Source organism: Physeter macrocephalus, chromosome 16 (genome assembly GCF_002837175.3).
Source record: "Physeter macrocephalus isolate SW-GA chromosome 16, ASM283717v5, whole genome shotgun sequence".
In the NCBI taxonomy this organism is placed as follows: Eukaryota; Metazoa; Chordata; class Mammalia; order Artiodactyla; family Physeteridae; genus Physeter; species Physeter macrocephalus.
In genome coordinates, this window is record NC_041229.1 from 85,445,654 (window position 1) to 85,456,718 (window position 11,065).

General features: G+C 38.5%; 1 non-coding gene across 1 annotated transcript; it reads right to left on the minus strand.

Annotated features, from left to right (window-relative positions):
- Nucleotides 1–10,772: 10,772 nt before the first annotated feature.
- TRNAV-CAC (transfer RNA valine (anticodon CAC)) lies at nt 10,773–10,845 on the minus strand. The gene has a single exon. It is a non-coding gene; the product is annotated as a tRNA-Val (tRNA).
- Between the last annotated feature and the right edge of the window lie 220 nt (nt 10,846–11,065).

An 11,065-nucleotide genomic window follows, 5' to 3' on the forward strand; every position in this document is an offset into this window, starting at 1 on the left:
AGGTGTCACTGGACAGGATGAAGTAAGAAGAAAACAGCATCACTTCTGTAATGTTCCTGCCAGAGGGGAAGAGGGCATCCACATGGGTATGTGCCCTGATGGGGAGTATGGAAGCCCAAGTGTGGTGACAGAGGTATCTCTGTAGAGGAAGGCCTGGTGCAAGATGTCGGGACGAGGAGAGCCTCAGCTTTTGGAGTTGACCTGGTGTGCGGCATCAGAGCCCAAGGAAGGTGCAGAGGGGCAGCCTGAAGTGGGATGTTGGAGCCCAAGTGGGCTGAGGAAGTTGTCCATGCAGGGTGGGTGGCCCACTGTGGAGAGGCAGGACCTGAATGGGGAGGAAGGCTTGTGTGTTCAGAAGTGACCTGGCCCAAGGTGTCAAAACCCAAACAAAGTGTCTACCTGGAGGGGATTCCTGGTGTGGGGTGTTGGAGCCCATTAAGAGGAGCAAAAGCCATGCCTATGCATTTCATATTCAAACTTCAGAAAAACAAAGACAGAGAAAATCTTGAAAGAAGCCAGAGCAGCGGAAAAAATTCACCTTAGCTGTAGAATTATAGTGGAGTTTTCAACAGAAACCATGTAAGAAAGAATTGAATGGAGTGAAATATTTAAAGTGTGAAAAAATAAAAAATGAAAAACAAATCTATGAACATAATGAATATAGTGAATGATATAGTGATAATATCCAATGAAATTATCCTTCAAAAGTGATGGAGAAATAAAGATTTTCTCAAACAAATAAAAACCGAGGGAATTTGTTGCAAGAAGGCTTACCCTACAAGAAATGTTGAAAGAAAATTCTCAGCAAAAGGAAAACTATGTAGGTCAGAAATTTGGATCTACATAAAGAAAGAAAGAGCATTGGAAAAGGAATAAATGATGGTAAAATGAAATATTTTATTTTTCTTTTTTAATTGATTTAATATTAAATAGATAACACTAGTTTTAAAGCAATAATAGTAACAGTGTATTGAGTGGTTATAACATATAGCCAAGTGAAATGCATAACAGAAATGTCACAAAAAACAGGAGGGAGGAATTAAGAAAACTCTTTTATAGGGTATCTGCACTACACATGAAACAGAACAATGTGATATGAAAGTGAACTTACATTAGTTAAAAATGTATATTGTAAACACTAGAGCAACGACTAATTTTTTTTTTGAAGAGTATAATTGAACAGCAACATTCACAAGCAGTGAGCACATCTAGTGCCCAAATATCGGCTTCTAAATACCATTCTCCAGTAAAAGGAACCAGAATTCCTTGAAGAAATGGCTGGTTTCAGTGCTGGTACAAAGGAAGTAAAAGATGCATCTGGACTATATTATGTTAAGGAATATTATATTATGCAAGGAATTGTTTGAAGAATAATAGAGACATTTCAAAAGGACACAGAAGCCAGGGTGAATGAGCTCCTAATGGCCAAACTGGGAAAAATTAAGCATCTAAATAAAATAATAATAAAAAGAAATAATAAACCATTGAATAGGGCTTCCCTGGTGGCACAGTGGTTAAGAATCCACCTGCAGGGGACACGGGTTCAAGTCCTGGTCCGGGAAGATCCCACATGCTGTGGAGCAGCTAAGCCTGTGAGCCACAACTACTGAGCCTGTGCTCTAGAGCCTGCGAGCCACAACTCCCGAAGCCCAGACGCCTAGAGCCTGTGCTCTGCAACAAGAGAAGCCACCGCAATGAGAAGCTCGCGCACCACAATGGAGAGTAGCTCCCGCTCACTGCAACTAGAGAAAGCCCACGTGCAGCAACAAAGACCCAACGTAGCCAAAAATAAAAAAAACAAAACAACAACAACAACAAAATGACAAAAAACCAAACCATTGAATAAAATGGAAAACATGAGTTCATATTGTTATAAATGAATGAATTGAGAATTTGCAAGGAATGGGAAATGTGTATAGTTTCAAGAGACTCCTACAACATGTTAATTACAAAGGGAAAAAGAGTAGCTTCACAGTGAAGTCTAGTAAAAACCACCTTTGTCAAGTGACCAAAGTGAATATCAACAGTAATGGGAAAATTGAAATTGTGTGTGTGTCACCTAATACATTGCAACAAGAAGAACAGAGTGTTATTTCAGTCATATTCCTGCCAAACATGCATAATCTGAACCGATTTATGAGGAAACATCAGAAAAACACAGTTTGAAGGAGATTCTACAAAATAACTGTCTTGTAATTTTCAAAAGTGTCACAATTATGAAAATCCAAGAAAAATTAAGGAACTGTTTCAGGCTAAAGGAGACTAATAAGACATAACAACTAACTAACTATTGTATGAAATTTTGGGGGGAAAAAAAAGTCAATCTGTATCTCTGAAGAAAAAGGACCTAAATTGAAATGACTGAACTTTAAAGAGCTGCTAGTCATAAACAACACTTCTGGCACTCTGAGGCATCCAGACTGCTGGTTTTAAAAGATTTTTAATGATAATTTTATATATTAGCTCTCACTGTAGAATGATAATATTGCAATATTGCTTCTGTCTATAGAGTCTGTTTTAATAGTCAGTCTTATCACAGCAGAGTTCAGCTACCGATTTGTTTTGGCTTTGTTTACTTTCTCTAAGCTTTCCTTTGTAAGCGTTTGGGGATTTTTAAGTACTTGATTCAACAGGACTTTCTTGTATTGTGATAATATAACCAGAGGTGTAAAGAAATCAGTAAATATTTAACAAAGAAAAGAAAATGAATGAGTACACTATTGGGAAGGGCTTATGTTACAAATACTAAGTTTAAATAAAAGCCTAAATTCTTCCCGTAACTCCTGATGAGTCCACAAGAATTTAATAATTGTTTTAGGGAAGGATTTTACACTGAACTTTGTGTGAATGCTAAACTAGAATTTAAATTGCCTTCAGTTTTAATGAGTAGACATTATAAATGTAAAGAAAAAAAAAGGAAAAAAAGAGGAAGAAGGAATTTTAAAACAATACAATAATGTTGTCTCTCAAACCAGAAAGTTGTGCAATTACCTTTTGTTTTTTGGGTTTTTTCAAAAGGAATGTTGACGACTCAGAGATAATGTGTAGGCAGGGACACAAATTTCTTGAGTAACAAATTTAGGGGAGTTTGTTCTCTGAAGTGTTTTAAGTCAAAAGCTGTATATATTTAAATTACAGATGACCCTACTAGTTGGAGTCATAAGACCCTTTAAGTCATCGCAGGACCTCATTTCTGGCCCCATTTTTTCACTGGCCTGTAATGACTGTTGCATAAGGCTACATAAATTTCAACATTAACAAAAGATAGCAACAAATATATATATTTAGGGAAACTGTCTAACATGGGAGGCACCTGATGAAAAAGGGAACTTGAGTTTGAGGAGCCATTAAGTTTCTGCTTTTCTTTTTTCTAAAAAAACAATACAAAATTAGGTGGTAGACTTCTTTTGCAATGTCCAGAGTGCCTAGTACAGCGCTTGGCTCACAAAAGACTCAATAAGTTCTTGTTGACTTTAGAAAATCTTCCTCTGATATGTGTCCTTAGAGACATATTTCCTGGTCCTGATTCCCTGAGGTTCGTATAAAAATAGAACATGACCAAAATATGATGCAGAAACAAACTTCTGGAAATATGCAGTACCGGGTCATGCTTTTTTACCCTTTCTGCCAATATCCACAGGAAAGCTACATACATGGAATTGCAGTTCCACCTTATGTTAAGTTTTCACTAACACTCTGGAAACAAATGATCAGTTTAGGCATTTAGTTTTACAATTTTGAACGTAAGAGTTATCTCTCTCTCACGTAGTAGTGCTTCCTCACAAAAATATATTCTAGAGAGTCTGGGGTTTGACTTTCAAGCTCTACTAATATTAATAAGTAAAAGTTTTCAAAAGGATTCTTTAGGCATAGTTTCGTATATTCTCTACAATAAAATTCTATGTAATAGTCATGCACTGATTTAGAGAATAATTTATTCATTCATTATTCAAAGATCTGACTCTTTAAAGGTTTCTAGTTTGAGTAAACATAATTTACATTCAGAATAGAACAGAGCACCATTTATTTTCTTTCCAAGGCACCATTATTTTTATTTATTTATTTATTTTTAAAGAATCAATTTTATTTATTTATTTATTTGTGGCTGCGTTGGGTCTTCGCTGCTACACACGGGCTATCTCTAGTTGTGGCGAGAGGGGGCTACTCTTCGTTGCGGTGCGCGGGCTTCTCATTGCGGTGGCTTCTCTTGCTGCGGAGCACGGGCTCTAGGCGCACGGGCTTCAGTAGTTGTGACACACAGGCTCAGTAGTTGTGGCGCACGGGCTTAGTTGCTCCGCGACATATGGGATCTTCCTGGACCAGGGCTCGAAACCGTGTCCTCTACACTGGCAGGAGGATTCTTAACCACTGTGCCACCAAGGAAGTCCCGGCACCATAATTTATATTTCTACAGCACTGTGGTTCAGAGACTGAGCTCCTGCAGACAACTACCTTGCTTGAAGCCTTGGCTTCACTGCCTGCTCACTGTGTTGTGAATTCAGTTATCTATACCTGTTTCCTTATTTCTAAAAAGGGGATAGTTAAATCTATCCTTAGAAAGTGATTGTCAGGATCATATTACTATGTACTACTTAGCACAGTGTCTCTGACACAAAGTAAATGCTATGAAAAGTGTGTATTAAACTTTGACTGAGGTGCAAGGAAAAATGGTTCCAGTTTCCAAAGTGTTTGAAATCTTAAGTCGACTTGCACTAGCATAATTAAGTGCTAAGCTAAAGATAACATCTCTGTGTTCAGAATGAACTCAGAGTAGGAAGAAAACTGCAACTGAAGTCCTTGGAGGGGATTTTTTTTTTTTTTTTTTTTCGTTACTCGGGCCTCTCACTGTTGTGGCCTCTCCCGTTGCGAAGCACAGGCTCCAGACGCGCAGGCTCAGCGCCATGGCTCACGGGCCCAGCCGCTCCGCGGCATGTGGGATCTTCCCGGACCGGGGCACGAACCCGTATCCCCTGCATCAGCAGGTGGACTCTCAACCACTGCGCCACCAGGGAAGCCCTTTGGAGGAGATTTTATGGAGGGGTGGAACCTGCACTGGGCTTTGAAGAATGAGTAAGGATAATAACTTAGGACCTTGTGAGAACAGAAGCAACTTTGATCAAACATTTGTTTAATTTGAGGATTTCTTGGCAGTCATTCATATAAAACTATTTTGATTATTTTGTTTATCCCAAATATTTATATGTGTTTAAACTGCTTAATTTCTTTATAAATGGTAATACATAATCTAATCAGAGAAAATCCAATTAAATGGTAAATCCTTAATTACAGTTCTTTCAGATCTGAAGAACACACTAATTTACTAACTACTAATGACTTCTCAGCATAGATATGCCTTCTTCATTCATCTTTATGGAAAACTTGTATCTGTTATACCCCTGAAGCAAGTATAATTGATCTGCTAGTACCAGACTTCACATAAGGATTACAGATGTTCAAAAAAAAAAAAAAAAAGAATTACAGATGTTCAAAATCAATGAAGATATTGCTGCAAAGTTCTGTTTAGTGTTCAGTAAGCTGTAACATACTATGAACGTTCAAAATATATTGTAATTTCAAAAAAGAGACATAGGAACCCAAAGCTGAAAAAGACCTGTTAGCTACGGTTTAGGCTGACTTCAGCCTTCTTTATGTTAAAACTAGGAAACTAAGTCAATTCTCCCAAGGGCCTAAGTAATCCAGAGAGTTGCATTAACGCTTCCAGGGGTACCGTTTGATGTTGTTGCCTTCTTAATCACCAAACCACGTACAAAGTGGGAAAATTACATGTGTCCTCAAATGTGATTCCTAGGAGCAGGCCCACACAAGTTGAGAAACTGGGAAAGGATATTGCCACAACCTCTGTCAAAAAGCTCCAGCTTTTTAAGAACACACTTTGCCCTATTTACGTTCCCCAGTAAGTTTATACAGCTTCCAGAACCATCCCACCCTCCCAAGCTTTTCTATCACTGTGGGTACTACTCACTCTTGTGACTCCTTTCCTCTCCAAGTAAGTGCTCTGTGCTTCACACTTTCTGCTCATCAAAACTTATCTGTTCTTTGTCTTATTCCTGTAGGGTCTTGCTGCACAAGTTACCTAATTTAATAAAATAATTGTAATAGGAAATCAATAATTGCTTCCCTTCAGTATTTTACTGGAAAGTCTATTGCTAGGAGTATTCAGAACATTGAAAGCAAAGAATGCTATGTCATTCTTAGAAATTTCTCTCTAAATGTTGACTTGGATAAGTTATTTTACCCCTAGTGAATCATGGGAGGAACAATCACTTTTATAAAGCACCAAAATGCAATGGGGAAGAGAACCACCTAGGCAAAATTTAGATCTGTTGAAATGTATTTTCAGCTTAGAGATCTATTGTTAATTTGCACAACATGTTCTGAGGCAGAATGACTTCCTAAATTTGAACTTGAAGTTGACAGAGAGAGAAGCAATCTGACACCTCTGTTGCAACCAGCCTATTTTCAACAGTCAGAAAAACAAACTCAAATAAAACTTATCTCAGAGTTTTGGGTAGGGTACCACTGAAAGAATGACATCACTTTTCCTTTCTTGTGCTTTTAAAGCTCTATGAGGCCATTTCCTGGGAGATGTGTTCCTTTAGTTACAGTGAACGTGGGCAGGCAGATAGATATCACAGGGATGTCTCAATGTCTGAAAATTTGCAGTTTCTGATAAGAGCCGGAAATTTCTATTTTAAGTGGAGGCTTGGTAAGCAGCCCTGATAAATGTTTACTAAATTGATTTAATTACTGCTGATTTTCACATTCTGCTTTTGAGTTGAATCCTAAATATTTGACAATTTTAGAATGTGGAATTCACAACCAACAAATAAAGAAGCCATCTTTGCAAATTTCTCCAACATTTAAAAAAACAGTAATAAGCATTTTGAATTTACAGTAAGCACTTGTTTCCACAAATTGGGCTGTTGTCTCAATGGGAAGAAGCTTTCTGCTAATCGGATGTCTTGTCTGTATCACTTTTATGATGAAAAATGGTATAGTGTTTTAGGTATCTTTTGCCAAGAAAATAACTACAGAGTAATACTAAGATGGAATGGACTGTTTGGGAAACGATTCTTCAAAATACAAATGCTTACAGGTAACATCCTTTAATAAATTAAGTGGCAAAAAAGGAACATACGTATCACTGTGGCTGAATAAGTTGCATAATTTTCAAGGTCCAAACAAGAAAATAAAAAAGAGATGAGTGACTATTATGTGTTTGATGTCAGTGAATTAAAATGTATTATAAAGATAGTGAATATACTTTTAATATGCATATTTCAGCTCCTGTCCCAGGGTAACACATCAAGTGAGAATTAGAAGTGCAAGAGATTTATTAGGGATAAGGCCTGTGAAAGATAAAGGAGAGAGAACAGACGTCAGCTTGTGATGAAGGTCTGACACCTGTAAGAGGAGGGAGGGAAGGACTGAGAATTGAATAGGAAGAACTTTGGGCTATGGTGCAGCTCTGAGAGTCTTGGCCCTTCCAATGGAGAGATGCAATACAAAGATTGCCAACCGAGGAGTTCTGTTTCTGTTACCTAACCAAACTTACGTCTGTTCACCTGATGCGCTGCAAAGCCAGTCTACTGGTGTTGGGTTGTCGTGAAGGAAAGCACAGAGTTTACTGCAAGGTGCCCTACATGGAGCCAAGTAAGGAGATGGGGCAGCTCATGCTCAAAAGACCGGAACTTCCTGGTGGCTTTCAGGGAGGCTTTTTTTTTTTTTTTTTTGTGGTACGCGGGCCTCCCTCTGTTGTGGCCTCTCCCGTTGCGGAGCACAGGCTCCGGACGCGCAAGCTCAGCAGCCCTGGCTCACGGGCCCAGCCGCTCCGCGGCATGTGGGATCCTCCCAGACCGGGGCGCGAACCCGGTTCCCCTGCATCGGCAGGCGGACGCGCAACCACTGCGCCACCAGGGAAGCCCCTCAGGGAGGCTTTTTAAAGACAGTGTGGGGGGACTTCCCTGGTGGTCCGGTGGGTAGGACTCCACATTTCCAGTGCAGGGGGCCCGGGTTCAATCCCTGGTCAGGGAATTAGATCCCACATGCATGCCGCAACGACGAGTTCGCATGCCACAACTGAAGATTCCGTATGCTACAACTAAGACCTGGTGCAGCCAAAATAAATAATAAATAAATAAATTAAAAAAAAAATAAAGACAGTGTGAGGGAGAGGCTTAAGGGGTGTATAATCAGCTCGTGCTCAATTCCCTGATTTGTTGATGATGAGGTAACAGGATGATGTTTTGGGAATCTCAATCATCAACCTTCTGGTTCCAACTGGTGTGGGGTCTACATGTTGGTGGTCAGCAGGTGGTTAACTTTCTCCACCTGGTAGGGTTTTTGGTATCTGCAAAACAAGCCAAGGATATGGCTCCGGATATTATCTCTAGCCCTTGAGGAGGAACTGAAGGTCCTTGACTTTGTTTTATGGTTAAACTATTATTATTTTGTCTTGCATGACTGTTTTCTTTTGTTTCTGCATTTTCTCACTTCTCTGATTAAATTTGATATTTGGAACTTGGGGAAGGCGTAGGAGGCTAGGAGCTTTTCTACAAACAAGAGGTGGGGGACTTTGGGGTCTGTCCCTGGGAAGGCCCAGCAGGGTCCTGTTCAGTTTCACATTGGACAGAAATGACCAGGCTCTAGGCCCCAAGCTCTGCTCAGTCATTGGCTGCAAGCTGTCTGGGGAGAGTGTGCCCTGGGTTTGGATGCCATGACAGATCCCAAAGGTGCTGCTGCTGAAGACTCTTAGCTGATGGCACTCTTCAGCAAGTTCTCTCTTGAAAGGATCCCTGCGCAGTGCAACTACATGGGCGACACAATATGCATTATATCAAATATGAGGAAGAAAATAGAAATCCATCTGAGTCAAGTTTCCCCTGTTGACTAATCAGACATCAATCCCATTTTGTTAAATTTGCATTTTTTTCTTTGCCAAGATGTGTGGCTTATAAGCCAACATGCTATTCTTTGATTCAGATGACTTGCTTCATGCTTTCCAACTCTGGTTCTGGTTTTTCATCCTCTTTGGATAAAAATTAATTTGTAATGCAAAGCGTCATTTGTCATCTCATGATAATATCTTATTATAGGTAGATTCCATGATTATTGGATTTTGTAAGTTTTGAGTATTTATCTGACTTTTATAATATAAAAAATTGTTATTAGTGATGCAGTTTTAAAACAAACTTATCCTAAATCTTTGCATTTCTGAATGAGTTTAATCAAAGAGCAACTCAAATTTCCAAGGCACACTATTTAAAAAAACAAAACATAAACAACCTATTACTCCCTGTAACCATATATTTCTGTGATAAGGAATATTGTGATACTATACAATCAAAACAAAGTATAAAAATTAATTGTAGGAAAAGGCAGATATAAGACAAATGATTATATATAACTTCTGATTTCTGTTTTTCACGTTCATCAAAATGGCTTCATTGCTCCTTTTAACTGACTTGATAAAAGTAAATATAAATGCAAATGAGCTTATAAAATAAATGTATGTCAAAAATTAAATTTATTCTGCATGAAATATTGACATAAAATTGATTTTACAATTTTAAAATTTGGAGAACACCTCTTTTATACTGTAGATTAAAGGGATGCATTTCTTGGGGTGGAATAGAGAATAGGATCTTTTTCAGGAAATAAAATATACTGAAAAATAAAAGAGGAGAGCTCCACAGGGTGAAATGGAAATTGACCAGTTTCTTAAAGACTTGTCTGGTTCTCTCCAAGCCATCAGTTGCTGCCACATCCCATCTTTAACTTAGCGGGATTCTCATGTGAGTGGGAATTGTAGCAGGCAGTCTCCTCTTCAATCCTCAAATAAATGCTGTCAAGTTTTTGTGAAATCAAAGGCATATCCTTCTTAGCAATTGCTTCAAAAAATGTAAAGGACTATACAACGAAAAGTAAGTCTCTCTTCTTCTGGACTCTACTTACCCAGGTAATTTCCTGGAGAGAGTAGGAAACAAAACCCAAACCAAAACAAAAACCAAATAACAACAACACAACCAAACCCTAAATTGTTAGCTTTCTTGGTACATATACGGTAACTACAAAAAACTTTTCATTTAGAAAATTTTAGTTTCTTGTTTATTCTTTCAGAGATATTCTATATATTTGAATATATACATATACCCATAAATCTTTATCTTCCACACTATTAAGCACATGTTATTCACATTGTTCTAGACCTTGCTTTTTTCACAGTATAGCTTGGTGATTGTTCCAGATTAGTACCTAGAAATCTGCTTCATTTTTATTTCAATAGCTGCACAGTATTCCATTGTATGGATATGCCATAATTTATCTAACTGGATTCCTATTGATGGACATTTGGGTTGTTTCTAATCTTTAGGTATTATAAACAACAGTGCAAAGAATATACTTATATATGCATTATTTCACAAATGTATGAGTATATCTGTAGGATAAATACCTTTCTGGTTTTTTTTCTTTTTCTTGTATCAAGTTGTTCTTTTTCTTTTTTTAAAAATTAATTAATTAATTTTATTTATTTATTTAGTCTGCATGGAGTCTTAGATGAGGCACGCGGGGATCTTCGTTGCAGCATGTGGGCTCTTTTAGTTGTGGAATGCAGACGTCTTAGTTGCGGCATGCAAACTCTTTTTTTAAAAAATTTATTTATTTGCTTGCACTGGGTCTTACTTGCGGCAGGCGGGTTCCTTAGTTGCAGCATGGGGGCTCCTTAGTTGTGGCATGCATGTGAGATCTAGTTCCCTGACCGGGGATCGAACCCGGACCCCCTGCTTTGTGAGCACAGAGTCTTACCCACTGGACCACCAGGGAAGTCCCAAATTGGTCTTTTTCTTAATGATTTGTAGGAGCTGTATATTCATATAAAGGAAGCTAGCCTTCTATGTATAAGTCCCTAATTTTTCAAAGTTCATGTTAAAAGTGGGTTGAGGGAATTCCCTGGTGGTCCAGTGGTTAGGACTTGGTGCTTTCACTGCTGGGGTGGGGTTTGATCCCTGGTCAGGGAACAAAGTTTCCACAAGCCGCCTGGCGT